The sequence below is a fragment of the Pongo pygmaeus genome, chromosome 1 (genome assembly GCF_028885625.2).
Source record: "Pongo pygmaeus isolate AG05252 chromosome 1, NHGRI_mPonPyg2-v2.0_pri, whole genome shotgun sequence".
Classification (NCBI taxonomy): domain Eukaryota; kingdom Metazoa; phylum Chordata; class Mammalia; order Primates; family Hominidae; genus Pongo; species Pongo pygmaeus.
In genome coordinates, this window is record NC_072373.2 from 71,054,124 (window position 1) to 71,070,570 (window position 16,447).

A 16,447-nucleotide genomic window follows, 5' to 3' on the forward strand; every position below is an offset into this window, starting at 1 on the left:
AGTTTGGACAGCTTTACAAGTATTAGTGCATGCTTAGAACAGGTGGGACTAAAACAAACTCAAGGAACTGTTGGCTGTTTTCCCGATACTGAGAATTCAACAGCTCCAGAGCAGAAGCCACAGGGGCATAGCTTAGTCCAAACTGCTAATTTCATTTTACAGTGTGTGTAACACTTAGTCTCACAGTGTCTTTAACTCATCTTTGCAATCAACAACTTTACTAGTGACTTTCTGGAACAATTTCCTTCCAGAAATATATATTCACTGCTTAGAGGTGACCTTCCCTTAATTTATTTGTGAAGTTAAAATTTTAAAGATAGCTCATGAAACTTTTGCTTAAGCAAAAAGAAAATCTCGAATTGAAATGTGTGAGGCAAACTATGCATGGGAATAGCTTAATGTGAAGATAATCATTTGGACAACTCAAGTCCATCCACATGACCAATGTTTTTCATCTGCCACATCTCAAAATAAAACTTCTGGTGAAACAAACAAAATATCCAAACCTCACAGTGGTATTATTCTTTGTTTTACCTGTGGTCATCTTAAACTGGTTTTTCAGTCCCTCTCCACTTCCTTCAGAACCAAAGAATCTGTTATAAGATTCCTGGAAGGAACTGGGCATCTAACTGTTACACCAAATCTTAAGTGAATAAAACTTTACCAAGGCATCTGTTATTGAAAGCAGTATATCATTTCATTTAAACACTCAAAACTTTATCAAAGACAAGTCTTACAGAATTTTCACAGAAGAATATTATTAAAACTAGAATGTGAAAGTCAACACACAACCTTGGAAAACTAGGCTGAATGCTAAACTGCCTTAGCCAATGGGCCCATTCTGCTCTCCTTCAGAGAGCTGATTTATTTTACTCTGAAGTTCCTAGACAGCATAATAACTTGGGCAACTAAGTTTCTTGAGAGGAGAGAATAAGAAGTGGTATTATATGATAGTTAGTGTAGGTTCTGAAGTCAGAACTGCTTGGGTCTGTGGCCCAGCTCTACCACTTGCTAGCTGTGTTACCTTGAGCAATTTATAAACTCCTGTCTCAGCTTTCTTATCTATAAAATGGGGTATAATAAGAATATCTAGCTCGTGGTTTTTGTGACGATCAAATAAATGAGTTAATACTGGTAAAACACTAAGAATAATGCTTGACATTCGTTAAGTACTTAGATTTAAACTATCATATTATTATTATTCATCTACGTACTTTCTGCAATACAAATCGTAGCACCTTGCATAGAGTAGATGATCACCAAATGTGTTTTAACAACAATATCCGGGCTGGGCATGGTGGCTCACATCTGTAATCCCAGGACTTTGGGAGGCCGAGAGGCAGGTGGATCACTTGAGCTCAGGAGTTCGAGACCAGCCTGGCCAACATGGTGAAACCCCATCTCTACTGAAAACACAAAAATTAGCCGGATGTGGCACATGCCTGTAAACCCAGCTACTCGGGAGGCTGAGGCAGAAGAATTGCTTGCAGTGGGCCGAGATTACGCCACTGCACTCGAGCCTGGGGGACAGAGTTAGACTCTTTCTCAAAAAACAAAACCAATATCCAAGTTTTTGGGTATGAAATTACATTGATCCATTATCTTCACTTGCAAATCTAACAAAGCCACGCCAGCTGTTATAGCAGGCAGTAAAGTGGCTGGACCACAAATAAAAAGCAAACTTAAGGCAAGAAGAGACACAGTATGAATTTCAGCCTAAAGAGAGTCTTGTGAAAGACCAGGTTACCTCATTTGTGTGGTAGGTAAGGTCCAAGAGCTACCTACTTTGCAGGTCATCTAGGAATAAAGATGGGTTTGCCTTATCTTCAGTAAGACTGAACTACAACCTTCTCTTGGAGCTGGTTTATAGAAGGATTCTTTTATTTAATTTTTCTTTCTTTTTGTTTTTTTTAGACAGGGTCCCACTATGTCACCCAGGCTGGAGTGCAGTGGCACGATCTTAGCTCACTGTAACCTTGAACTCCTGGGCTCAAACAATCCTCCCACCTTAGCCTCCTGAGTAGCTGGGACTACAGGTGCATGCCACCATGCCCAGCTAATTTTTGTATTTTCTTTGTAGAGATGGGGTCTCACTATGTTGTCCAGGCTGGTCTCAAACTCCTGGCCTCAAGTGATCCTTCCACCTTGGCCTCCCTAAGCACTGGGATTACAGGTGTGAGCCACTGTGTCCAGTCAAGAATAAGTTAATGAATTTTATCCTGCAACAGATTTAGACTCTATTGTGGACTAAATGGGAGGCCATCATTGCCTAGAACACTTGACCTCCTGAAGCAGATTTTAAAAATTTGAGATTTTGGAAAATGCCAAAATTAGACAGCAACTTGAAATTTAGTAGACACCTACAAATACACTATCTCTGGGCTTCATGCCTTGTAGTATAAAGAACAATTTTCATTCTACTGTTTACTTAACTCCGAGTCATGATAGGAGAGTGCTATTCTGTTAGCATTATATTTCTTAGGACTCCTGCTGGTAATATAAAAAGCAGAATAAACCTTCCGCAATCACAAAAACATTTTAAATAACTTATAAATCTGTACTAAAGTAATATGGTTTACATATATTTAAATTAATCTTTGTAGTAAGTTAAAGATTATTATACCCTAACAAGTTTTTAGTCTTTTTATTCTAGTGTCTGTGAAAGATAACCAAGTAAGAAAAGAATGATTCCACTTACAATGCTATGACCTCGCCCTGAAAAAACGGCCATCTTATCTTAAACTAGCTCACTTTTCAGTTTTTTTTTTCTTTTTGAGACAGAGTTTCGCTCTTGTTGCCCACGCTGAAGTGCAATGGCACAATCTCGGCTCACTGCAACCTCTGCCTCCCGGGTTCAAGCGATTCTCCTGCCTCAGCCTCCCCAGTAGCTGGAATTACAGGCGCCCGCCACCACACCCAGCTAATTTTTGTATTTTCAGTAGAGATGGGGTTTCACCAAATTGGCCAGGCTAGTCTCGAACTCCTGACCTCAGGTGATCCGCCTGCCTTGGCCGCCCAAAGTGCTGGGATTACAGGCATGAGCCACCATGCCCGGCCACTTTTTAGTTTTATCAGTGGAGTTAACTGTTATCAAGTTATAATTCTACACATAATTATAGGAAAGACTGATGAATGAACTCAAAATTTTAACCTAAACACAGATACCCCAAATTTTAATGTAATCCATAATGCTTTCTTTGAGCTGTGAATGAAATACATATCTTTACAGGAAGTCAATTTTTTTTGTCTCAGTTTCTTCACCTGTAAATACAAATATCATTTACCTTATAAAATTGCTGTTATATAATAGATAATCTATATAAAGTACAGTGTCAGCTATATAGGCCTAAGTGTTGAATAAATGTTACTGAAATTATTATTTTCCTGCTAAAGCCTGCTTAAAAAAATTACAAAACAAATCACTGAAATATTCACAGTTGGAAACACCACTGGTAAAACTGTTGTTAGGGGAATCTGATTCTGTTTACAATTAGCATGCAGATCTGTATAGCTGCTATTCTTATTTTTTTAGAAAGACAAGGCACTTAAAGAAAACACTATGAACATGGGGATGAAATTAACACAACCCCATCCCTAGCTCTTTTATTTCAGAAGTCTTTGGTCTAAAGTAAACTTAAGAAAACATATCAACAAAGAACTTAGAGGAATTTTAAATATATAAAAGAGTGAGGGTAAAAAAATATATAAATGAGGTAATGGAAAATGGGGATGTAATTCTGGCTAAAGAAAAGGGGCTAACTGCCATTTGATCAGAGCTTATTCTCAAATCCAAAAGAAAATCAGTGAAGATGCTTTACTGCTGTTTTAGTATACAATATATAACAACATATAATTAAAAGAATAGGGTAAGGTAATCCATAATGTATACTATTGACAAATCAAACTAAAGAAAGGAAAATGGAATAAAACTTAAAATATTAAAAGCCAATGACATTTTTTGACCAATAGGCATTTTTGAGATCAGTGTCAGAGCCTTACATATTGAAGAAAAATTCTATCAAAGGAGAGGAAAAAATCTCCTTTTAATTCCTACAGATCAGCAAAAAGACTTGGACTTTGTTGAAATTATCTGAATAGAAATATGAATACAAAACTATTATTCTTGAAAACATTTTTGCATGAGTTAGAAATTTCTAAAACTAAATAACTATATTCTACTGAATATTTAACAATTCAACATACGCAAAAACGACTGAAAACCAAATCGGTAAGATTCTTATCATTTTAGGTATGCTTTAAAAATGTCATTAACTATGATAAGGACACCACTAACAATGTAAGGCACAAGGCAATGATATGCATCTCTTCCAGGATACAGAAAAGAGGAGAGATTATTCATGAGGTTAACGATATCCTGGACCTTTGTTATTCCAGAGATACTAAGTTCTATAAAGGCAGGGACAAAGCCCATTGTAATCTCTTGCTATATATTTAGCACCAAGCACAATGCTAAGTAAATACTAGGTGCCAGCTGAGGCACCAAAAACAAAACAAAATAACAACAACAAAAAAAATCAGGGGTGGGAAAGGAGTTGACCCATGCAAATATGCCACACAAATACATTTACTGTTTAAACAGAAATTAAATCAAAATCACTGCAACAATGGGAAGAGCTAGAAAGGGATAATTAGTTGAACTAAGAAACATTTATTATATGACTACTTTTGTTCTAGATGCTGTAAGGATAAACCCTTAAACCAAGACAAATAGGGGCTTACATTCTGTTGAGGAGGAGACAGATTAATGAAAATATCATAAACAGGGTGCTTTTCAGAGAGCAGTAGGCAAGGAACACTATATTACAGAGGGTTATAAGAACAGCATTTCTCTTCTAACAAAAAAGTACTATTATGAAAACCTGACATATTAAATTAAAAATTAAATGGGGAAGGGGAAAAAGTCTCTCTCCAATAGGAAAAAGGAGTCATATCTAGATCCATCAAAAGAGTATACTCACATTCTACAGAGGGCTAGAGATTTTACAAAAACTTTTCTGTTACATTCTGCTTCTACTTAATAGGAAGCAGTATAGAGTACTGCAACAATTTACTGATTTCCATAGTTCAAAAAATATGGTTTTTTTTTTTTTTTTTTTGAGATGGAGTCTTGCTCTGTCACCCAAGCTGGAGTGGTAGTACAGGTGTGCGCCACCACACCCAGCTAATTTTTTGTATTTTTTAGTAGAGACGTGGTTTTGCCATGTTGGCCAGGCTGGTCTCGAACTCCTGACCTCAGGTGATCCACCCACCTCAGCCTCCCAAAGTGCTGGGATGACAGGCGTGAACCACCGCACCTGGCCAAAATACACTTTCTTGGTCGAGCTACTGCATCTTTGCAGTACATAAAGTAGAAATGAGGCTTAGAAAAGGCACATTAAAGAATATTTATGATGTTTCATATGACTAAATTATTTTTTTCACAATATTCTAGTTTTCTCTCGTCAGCAAAATAAAACTTACCATGCCAAATTCTTCAACAAGCCCCTTAAGACTGTTCTCCAATGACAAGAACAAATAAGTGTTGTTAATGACTTTCAGATTTAAAAGCAATAATTCTCTTATAAAGCAATTTTTTCCTTGAGATTTGCCAACTATTCCTCTCTAGACAAATTATATCCTTATTCTAAGAATTCTTCACGATATTGTCCAAGCTGACTAATTTTTACCTTGAATGCAAACCAACAGAAGAGACAATTTTTCAAGGGATGATGAGTTGAGAGCCAAGAAAACATTTCTACTTCTTATAATTTAATCCACATTGAACTACAGATAAATTTGGTGGTATCAAAATAAGAGTTTTATCAGCATATAGGCCTCTACTCCCTTTTACAAGCTTCACAAAAATTGGTAGGTTTTGGTTCTCATTTTTAGGGGAGAAAAAACTATTAGTTTGGACCATATACCTCATGTTAAGAAATCACTAGCTGTTACCTTTTTTCTATGCACTATAGATATTTCATTGATATTCTTTCCATAATAACCTCTGCAGACATAATGAATAAAGCATAGCATTATGCAAACTCTGTATACTTCAAGAGGAATAGTTAAATGAAGCTACCAATTTGCATAATGAGTTTTACCTTTTAATTGTCTTTAGGGCAACTTCTATTAAATGTACAGCATTTATAAATGCTGAAGTTTTTGTCAACTGTACTAAGCCTAGCTTCACACGAATAGAAAAGGATTCTGAAATCAAGACAAATTAAATTTAAAAATCACAAGCAAATTAATTTTAAATTAGAAAACAATACAAAAAAAGCAAATATTAACAAGATATAAACTACCATTAAATCTCTTCAGTCTTCAATATACTTTGGTATTGAAGATAAGCAATTAAAAAAACCGTATGTCTATGATGTAAATCAAGCAGTCAAAAAGCTGTTAAAAGAGATTTGTGTCACATTTTCTTAGGAAAACCATGTATGTTTTAATAGATTAAATACATTTAATCTCAAGGTTTGCTATAAGGCAAAGCGATCATTACATTAAAAGGATGATTTTCATACTGGAAATGAACTAAACTGAGTCATAAAAACTCATCTGACAAATGTTTCATTTTCCTTTTCCATGTCTACCAAATATTTATGCCCACCCAGAAGTCCACAATAATCTCAGAATCAAGATGCTTCTTCACATACCCAGATAGTGATTAACTATATGAAGAATTCCAATATCTAAAATTATGCAGATGCTATAGTGTATGTTCTTAATTTCCTTCTGTTTTTATTCCCCTTTTGGTTTTTTTTTTTTTTTTAATTATACTTTAAGTTCTAGGGTACGTGTACACAATGTGCAGGTTTGTTACATACGTATACATGTGCCATGTTGGTGTGCTGCACCCATTAACTTGTCATTTACATTAGGTATATCTCCTAATGCTATCCCTCCACCCTCCCCCTACCCCACAACAGGCCCCAGTGTGTGATGTTCCCCTTCCTGTGTCCAAGTGTTCTCATTGTTCAACTCCCACGTATGAGTGAGAACATGCGGTGTTTGGTTTTCTGTCCTTGTGATAGTTTGCTCAGAATGATGGTTTCCAGCTTCATCCGTGTCCCTACAAAGGACATGAACTCATCTTTTTTTATGGCTGCATAGTATTCCATGGTGTGTATGTGCCACATTTTCTTAATCCAGTCTATCACTGTTGGACATTTGGATTGGTTCCAAGTCTTTGCTATTGTGAATAGTGCCACAATAAACGTTTAAGTGTGCATGTGTCTTTATAGCAGCATGATTTATAATCCTTTGGGTATATACCCAGTAATGGGATGGCTGGGTCAAATGGTATCTCTAGTTCTAGATCCTCGAGGAATCGCCATACTGTCTTCCACAGTGCTTGAACTAGTTTATAATCCCACCAACAGTGTAAAAGTGTTCCTATTTCTCCACATCCTCTCCAGCACCTGTTGTTTCCTGACTTTTTAATGATTGCCATTCTAACTGGTGTGAGATGGTATCTCATTGTGGTTTTGGTTTGCATTTCTCTGATGGCCAGTGATGATGAGCATTTTTTCATGTCTGCTGGCTGCATAAATGTCTTCTTTTGAGAAGTGTCTGTTCATATCCTTTGCCCACTTTTTGATGGGGTTGTTTTTTTCTTGTAAATTTGTTTGAATTCTTTGTAGATGCTGGATATTAGCCCTTTGTCAGATGAGCAGATTGCAAAAACTGTCTCCCATTCTGTAGGTTGCCTGTTCACTCTGATGGTAGTTTCTTTTGCTGTGCAGAAGCTCTTTAGTTTAATTAGATTCCATTTGTCAATTTTGGCTTTTGTTGCCATTGCTTTTGGTGTTTTAGACATGAAGTCCTTGCCCATGCCTATGTCCTGAATGGTATTGCCTAGGTTTTCTTCTAGGGTTTTTTAATGGTTTTAGGTCTAACATTTAAGTCTTTAATCCATCTTGAATTAATTTTTGTATAAGGTGTAAGGAAGGAATCCAATTTCAGCTTTCTACATATGGCTAGCCAGTTTTCCCAGCACCATTTATTAAATAGGGAATCCTTTCCCATTGTTTGTTTTTGTCAAGTTTGTCAAAGATCAGATGGTTGTAGATGTGTTGTATTATTTCTGAGGGCTCTGTCCTGTTCCATTGGTCTATATCTCTGTTTTGGTAACAGTACCATGCTGTTTTGGTTACTGCAGCCTTGTAGTATAGTTTGAAGTCAGGTAGCGTGATGCCTCCAGCTTTGTTCTTTTGGCTTAGGATTGTCTTGGCAACGTCGGTTCTTTTTTGGTCCCATATGAACTTTAAAGTAGTTTTTTCCAGTTCTGTGAAGAAAGTCATTGGTAGCTTGATGGGAATGGCACTGAATCTATAAATTCCCTTGGGCAGTATGGCCATTTTCACGATATTGATTCTTCCTACCCATGAGCATGGAATGTTCTTCTATTTGTTTGTGTCCTCTTTTATTTCGTTGAGCAGTGGTTGGTAGTTCTCCTTGAAGAGGTCCTTCACATCCCTTGTAAGTTGGATTCCTAGGTATTTTATTCTCTTTGAAGCAATTGTGAATGGGAGTTCACTCATGATTTGGCTCTCTGTCTGTTGTTGCTGTATAAGAATGCTTGTGATTTTTGCACATTGATTTTGTATCCTGAGACTTTGCTGAAGTTGCTTAGCAGTTTAAGGAGATTTTGGGCAGAGACGATGGGGTTTTCTAAATATACAATCATGTCATCTGCAAACAGGGACAATCTGACTTCCTCTTTTCCTAATTGAATACCCTTTATTTCTTTCTCCTGCCTGATTGCCCTGGCCAGAACTTCCAACACTATCTTGAATAGGAGTGGTGAGAGAGGGCATCCCTGTCTTGTGTCAGTTTTCAAAGGGAATGCTTCCAGTTTTTGCCCATTCAGTATCATATTGGCTGTGGGTTTATCATAAATAGCTCTTATTATTTTGAGATACTTCTCATCAATACCTAATTTATTGAGAGTTTTTAGCACGAAGGGCTGTTGAATTTTGTCAAAGGCCTTTTCTGCATCTATTGAGATAATCGTGTGGTTTTTGTCTGTGGTTCTGTTTATAAGTTGGATTATGTTTATTGATTTGTATATGTTGAACCAGCCTTGCATCCCAGGGATGAAGCCCACTTGATCATGGTGGATAAGCTTTTTGATGTGCTGCCGGATTTGGTTTGCCAGTATTTTATTGAGGATTTTTGCATCCATGTTCATCAGGGATATTGGTCTAAAATTCTCTTTTTTTTGTTGTGTCTCTGCCCGGCTTTGGTATCAGGATGATGCTGGCCTCATAAAATGAGTTAGGGAGGATTCCCTCTTTTTCTATTGATTGGAATAGTTTCAGAAGGAATGGTACCAGCAACTCCTTGTACCTCTGGTAGAATTTGGCTGTGAATCTGTCTGGTCCTGGACTTTTTTTGGTTGGTAGGCTATTAATTATTGCCTCAATTTCAGAGCCTGTTATTGGTCTATTCAGGGATTCAACTTCTTCCTGGTTTAGTCTTGGGAAGGTGTATGTGTCCAGGAATTTATCCATTTCTTCTAGATTTTCTAGTTTATTTGCAAAGAGGTGTTTACAGTATTCTCTGATGGTAGTCTGTATTTCTGTGGGATCGGCAGTGATATCCCCTTTATCATTTTTTATTGTGTCTATTTGATTCCTCTCTTTTGTTATATATATAGTCTTGCTAGTGGTCTATTTTGTTGATCTTTTAAAAAAAAAAAACAGCTCCTGGATTCAATGATTTTTTTGAAGGGTTTTTTGTGTCTCTATCTCCTTCAGTTCTGCTCTGATCTTAGTTATTTCTTGCCTTCTGCTAGCTTTTGAGGGTGTTTGTTCTTGCTTCTCTAGTTCTTTTAATTGTGACATTAGGGTGTCAATTTTAGATCTTTCCTGCTTTCTCTTGTGGGCATTTAGTGCTATAAATTTCCCTCTACACACTGCTTTGAATGTGTCCCAGAGATTCTGGTATGTTGTGTCTTTGTTCTCATTGGTTTCAAAGAACATCTTTATTTCTGCCTTCATTTTGTTATGTACCCAGTAGTCATTCAGGAGCAGGTTGTTCAGTTTCCATGTAGTTGAGCGGTTTTGAGTGAGCCTCTTAGTCCTGAGTTCTAGTTTGATTGCACTGTGGTCTGAGAGGCAGTTTGTTATAATTTCTGTTCTTTTACATTTGCTGAAGAGTGCTTTACTTCCAACTATGTGGTCAATTTTGGAATAAGTGCGACGTGGTGCTGAGAAGAATGTACATTCTGTTGATTTGGGGTGGAGAGTTCTGTAGATGTCTATTAGGTCTGCTTGGTGCAGAGCTGAGTTCAATTCCTGGGTATCCTTGTTGACCTTCTGTCTTGTTGATCTGTCTAATGTTGACAGTGGGGTGTTAAAGTCTCCCATTATTATTGTGTGTGAGTCTAAGTCTCTTTGTAGGTCACTCAGGACTTGCTTTATGAATCTGGGTGCTCCTGTATTGGGTGCATATATATTTAGGATAGTTAGCTCTTCTTGTTGAATTGATCCCTTTACCATTATGTAATGGCCTACTTTGTCTCTTTTGATCTTTGTTGGTTTAAAGTCTGTTTTATCAGAGACTAGGATTGCAACCCCTTTTTGTGTTTTCCATTTGCTTGGTAGATCTTCCTCCATCCCTTTATTTTGAGCCTATGTGTGTCTCTGCACATGAGATGGGTTTCCTGAATACAGCACACTGATGGGTCTTGACTCTTTATCCAATTTGCCAGTCTGTCTTTTAATTGGAGCATTTAGCCCATTTACATTTAGTTAATAGTTATGTGTGAATTTGATCCTGTCATTATGATGTTAGCTGGTTATTTTGCTCATTAGTTGATGCAGTTTCTTCCTAGCATCAATGGTCTCTACAATTTGGCATGTTTTTGCAGTGGCTGGTACTGGTTGTTCCTTTCCATGTTTAGTGCTTCCTTCAGGAGCTCTTGTAGGGCAGGCCTGGTGGTGACAAAATCTCTCAGCATTTGCTTGTCTGTAAAGTATTTTATTTCTCCTTCACTTATGAAGCTTAGTTTGGCTGGATATGAAATTCTGGGTTGAAAATTATTTTCTTTAAGAATGCTGAATATTGGTCCTCACTCTTTTCTGGCTTGTAGAGTTTCTGCTGAGAGATCCGCTGTTAGTCTGATGGGCTTCCCTTTGTGGGTAACCAGACTTTGCTCTCTGGCTGCCCTTAACATTTTTTCCTTCATTTCAACTTTGGTGAATCTGACAATTATGTGTCTTGGAGTTGTTCTTCTCGAGGAGTATCTTTGTGGCATTCTCTGTATTTCCTAAATTTGAATGTCGGCCTGCCTTGCTAGGTTGGTGAAGTTCTCCTGGATAATATCCTGCAGAGTGTTTTCCAACTTGGTTCCATTCTCTCCATCACTTTGAGGTATATCAATCAGACGTAGATTTGGTCTTTTCACATAGTCCCATTTTTCTTGGAGGCTTTGTTCGTTTCTTTTTACTCTTTTTTCTCTAAACTTCTCTTCTCACTTCATTTCATTCGTTTGACCTTCAATCACTGATACCCTTTCTTCCAGTTGATCGAATAGGCTACTGAAGCTTGTGCATGCGTCACGTAGTTCTTGTGCCATGGTTTTCAGCTCCATCAGGTCATTTAAGGACTTCTCTATACTGGTTATTCTAGTTAGCCATTCGTCTAATCTTTTCTCAAGGTTTTTAGCTTCTTTGCGATGGGTTCGAACTTCCTCCTTTAGCTCGGAGAAGTTTGATCATCTGAAGCCTTCTTCTCTCAACTCGTCAAAGTCATTATCCATCCAGCTTTGTTCCGTTGCTGGCGAGGAGCTGCGTTCCTTTGGAGGGGGAGAGGTGCTCTGATTTTTAGAATGTTCAGCTTTTCTGCTCTGTTTTTTCCCCATCTTTGTGGTTTTATCTACCTTTGGTCTTTGATGATGGTGACATACAGATGGGGTTTTGGTGTGGATGTCCTTTCTGTTAGTTTTCCTTCTAACAGTCAGGACCCTCAGCTGCAGGTCTGTTGGAGTTTGCTGGAGGTCCACTCCAGACCCTGTTTGCGGGGATAACAGCAGTGGAGGCTGCAGTACAGTGAATATTGCTGAACAGCAAATGTTGCTGCCTGATTGTTCCTCTAGAAGCTTCGTCTCAGAGGGGTACCCGGCCGTGTGAGGTGTCAGTCTGCCCCTACTTGGGGGTGTCTCCCAGTTAGGCTACTTGGGGGTCAGGGACCCACTTGAGGAGGCAGTCTGTCTGTTCTCAGATCTCAAACTCTGTGCTGGGAGAACCACTACTCTCTTCAAAGCTGTCAGACAGGGACATTTAAGTCTGCAGAGGTTTCTGCTGCCTTTTGTTTGGCTATGCCCTGCCCCCAGAGGTGGAGTCTACAGAGGCAGGCAGACCTCCTTGAGCTGCGGTGGGCTCCACCCAGTTTGAGCTTCCAGGCCGCTTTGTTTACCTACTCAAGCCTCAGCAATGGCAGATGCCCCTCCCCCAGCCTCACTGCTGCCTTGCAGGTCGATCTCAGACTGCTGTGCTAGCAATGAGTGAGGCTCCGTGGGCGTGGCACCCTCCGAGCCAGGCATGGGATCTAATCTCCTGGTGTGCTGTTTGCTAAGACCTCTGGAAAAAGCGCAGTATTAGGGTGGGAGTGACCTGATTTTCCAGGTGCTGTCTGTCACACCTTCCCTTGGTTAGGAAAGGGAATTCCCTGACCCCTTGCGCTTCCTGGGTGAGGTGATGCCTCGCCCTGCTTCGGCTCACGCTCGGTGGGCTGCACCCACTGTCCTGCACCCACTGTCCGACAAGCTCCAGTGAGATGAACCCGGTACCTCAGTTGGAAATGTATCAATCACCTGTCTTCTGTGTTGCTCATGCTGGGAGCTGTAGACTGGAGTTGTTCCTGTTCCGCCATCTTGGAACCCTCCCCCCCGCCTTTTGGTTTCTAATTCTTGGATAACCCTCAGACACATGCATTTTACTAGAGAATATGAGAAGCAGAGGAGGAGGAAAGAGAAATGCATTAAAACACCACGCTGTAGTGTGGTACTGCAGTGTCAATACTACTACACTGACTGGTCACTGGTAGAGAAAGCTAGGAGATAAGATGGGAATCAAGTTTGGAGGAAGAAGAAGAGATGATGAATTCACTTCTGCACATGTTGAATGGGAGATACCTGTAGATTTTTCTCACTTAATGAATCAGTATTTTAGTATCTAAAAATGTTAGAAGGCCCCAGGGATTAAGTAGATAGCTAAGATATACAGATAGATATAAAATATACAATGATACACAAAGTTAGACAGATTCAGTGTAGATTTGGAAGATCAGGCAATATATAGAAAAAACCTGAATGAGACCACTCCGATTATATAGAGTAAGAAAAGAAGTGGACTGGCTGAGCCCAGTGGCTCACACCTGTAATCCCAGCACTCTGGGAGGCTGAAGTGGGAAGACTGCTTGAGGCCAGGAGTTTGAGATCAGCCTGGGCAACATGGCGAGATCCTGTCTCTACAAAAAAAATTTTAAAATTAGCCGTGCTTGGTGGTGCACACCTGTAGTCTCAGCTACTGCAGAGGCTAAGGTGGGAGGATCGCTTGAGTCCAGAAGTTTGAAGCTGCAGTGAGCTGATCATGCCACTGCACACCAGCCTGGATGACAGAGTGAGACCCTGTCTCTGAAAAATAAAAAAATAAAAAAGAAAGAAAGAAAGAAAGGAAGTGGACTGAGACCTCTCAAGAATACATTTAAGAGATAAAGGTAGAGTAAGAGCAGCTAATAAAACAAAAGCCAGAAATGTAGAAGGGAAACCAAGAAAGAGTGGTGCTACTTGTGGAGAATTTCAAGGAGGAGAAATAACTGACACCAACCCTCACACAATTAAGATGGGGCTTGAGAAACATCTATTAAATGTTTCAATCAGGAAATCACTGGTGACCTTATTAGGAAAATTTCTAGAAAGTGAAGATGGAGAAAAAGGTGACAACAAGAATAAGATACTTTTAAATTAGCTTAAGTATAAAGTGAAGCAGAACTACATGGCGAGAGTGAAACGTAAGATCCTATATCATGAGAACATATAAAATGAAAGGGAACTGAAAAAAGAAGGAGTCATTGGAGATGCCGGGAAAAATGGAAGATACAAGAAAAACAATGCTTGTAATATTTTCTCCAAATTAACATCTGTACCTCAACATTTTCCGCATTTGCTTTAACCCGCAGGTATGATTACTCTTTGTTTCAGGTCGAGGGCTGAGACAGAAGAGGTATATTCTCCACTAGAAGACCTTTCCTGATTCCACTGAACTCCAACTTGGCTAGTGGTTTCTACCCCAACTTTCTCTGTGTGTGTGCATGAGAGTGCATGAGTGTACCTGAGCACATATACAGACGCACACAGCTTCAATCCTGTACTGATGTCTCCACTGTGGAAAAATGTCAAGAAAGTCCAAGAGTACAAGAAGGTCCCCAACTAGAAATCACAGCATAAGGATTCCTATTATCTTATTTTCTCATTTTGAATGGAAAATAATCTTAATTTTCTTTTCTAGAAGATACAAATTATGAAATTTAGTTTGAGAAAAACATATTTCAATGAGAAAAAGAAAGCAATCATAAAATTGGTAAATTTTAAAATGAGTGTTCAGCAGGTATAATTGGAGTTCTAGGTTAAGACTTCAGAATGCAGACGTGTCAGTAACTAGGTCTTAGGACTATGAGCCAGGTCTTCTACCTTTCTGGATCTTGGTTTTCTCGATAGTAAAATAAGTTAATTAGAAGACATCACTACAGCTGGGTGCCATCGCTCATGCCTATAATCCCAGCAACTTGGGAGGCTGAGGTGGGCAGACAACTTGAGGTCAGGAATTCAAGACTAGCCTGGCCAATATAGTGAAACCCCGTCTCACCTAAAAATACAAAAATTAGCTGGGCGCGGTGGTGCATGCCTGTAATCCCAGCTACCTGGGAGGCTGAGGCAGGAGAATCACTTGAACCCAGGAGGCGGAGGTTGCAGTGAGCTGAGACTGTGCCACTGCACTCCAGCCTGGACAACAGAGCGAGACTCTGTCGCAAAAAAAAAAAAAAAAAAGAAGATATCACAATGCTCCCATCCAGCCTTAAGGAGAACATGATTCTAGTCCTATGCATGCTATTTCTAGGTAAAGAGAACAAGGCTCAAAGAAGAAAATTCAATGACTTGAAAAATAAGGACTGTAGTGTAGAGTCATTGTGGAATTGAGGATTGCCAATTCTCAGTCTAATGTTCTTCACACTATAAAAAGTACACATTCTTCTGAATTGTGAAGGTATTATTTTTGAAAAAATTCCCTATTCCTTCTCTCCTCGAATTATATTTGCAAGTATGGGCACAGCCAAGGCTATGGTAAAACACAGTGCACCATGCTGGGTGTGATGGCTCATGCCTATAATCCCAGAACTTTGGGAGACTGAGATGGGCAGATCACTTGAGGCCAGGAGTTCAAGACCAGCCTGGCCAACATGGCGAAACCCCGTCTCTACTAAAAATACAAAAATTAGCTGGGCGTGGTGGTGCGTGCCTGTAATCCCAGCTACTTGGGAGGCTGAAGCAGGAGAATCACTTGAACTTGGAAGGCAGAGGCTGCAGCAACCAGAGATCGTACCTCTGAGCTCCAGCCTGGGAAACAGAGCGAGGCTGTCTCAAAAAACAAAACAAAACAAACAACGACAGCAACAACACAAAAATGTAAAGCACATACAGAATGTCTTTCTCCTAATATCCAGCTTAGAGCCTCTCTGATAAGAGTCATGCTTACTATGGTCCTAAGTTGTTTATCAAAGAAACAGGACAAAATACTCTGGGATGCAGTGGCCACTAACTCTACTGTGCTTAGGGGTATTCTGCCTACAACACAAGGTACACAATAGGTCCCCATTCTCTGCAATCCTAGGGTGTCCCACAATATTCTAAAGAGTTAAACTCTTCTCTGGGAAACTAAGGTTGATGTTCTATAGTAGCTAAATGGGCATGTATCAACTGCCTTTGTCCCTTCTTTGTCTTCTAGTCACTGGGACTGTAAACACTTCAAGGTGACACTGTAATCACTCTCAGAAATAGCTATCTTGAAATTTAGTGTGAGTAATTTCATCAAACACAAAATCTGGGGGGTCGGGGAAGACCAGAAAGCACCAAATCTTCATCATTTGATTACTCTCTACATGGGATCAAATCAATTCATTTCAATGTATGCTAGGTATGTATCATATATTTTCCTTATGTTTGATTTACATACCTATTTAAAAGAACAACTTATTTGGGTCTTCTTTTCATTCAAACACCTAACAAAGCATTATTCATATTTTGTTAAATATAATCTTATAATATTACTGGTTAAATACTTCTTGAATTTATAAGCACTATAAGATATATAATAAAGAGAGAAATTCTTAATTAGATGAGATGCAAAATACAGAACTGTCTCAGCATGAAGCTAAATTG

General features: G+C 39.0%; 1 protein-coding gene across 2 annotated transcripts in view; it reads right to left on the reverse strand.

Annotated features, from left to right (window-relative positions):
* Positions 1–16,447, reverse strand: part of RALGPS2 (Ral GEF with PH domain and SH3 binding motif 2) — a 195,825-nt gene that overhangs the window by 73,461 nt on the left and 105,917 nt on the right. The window lies entirely within an intron of this gene.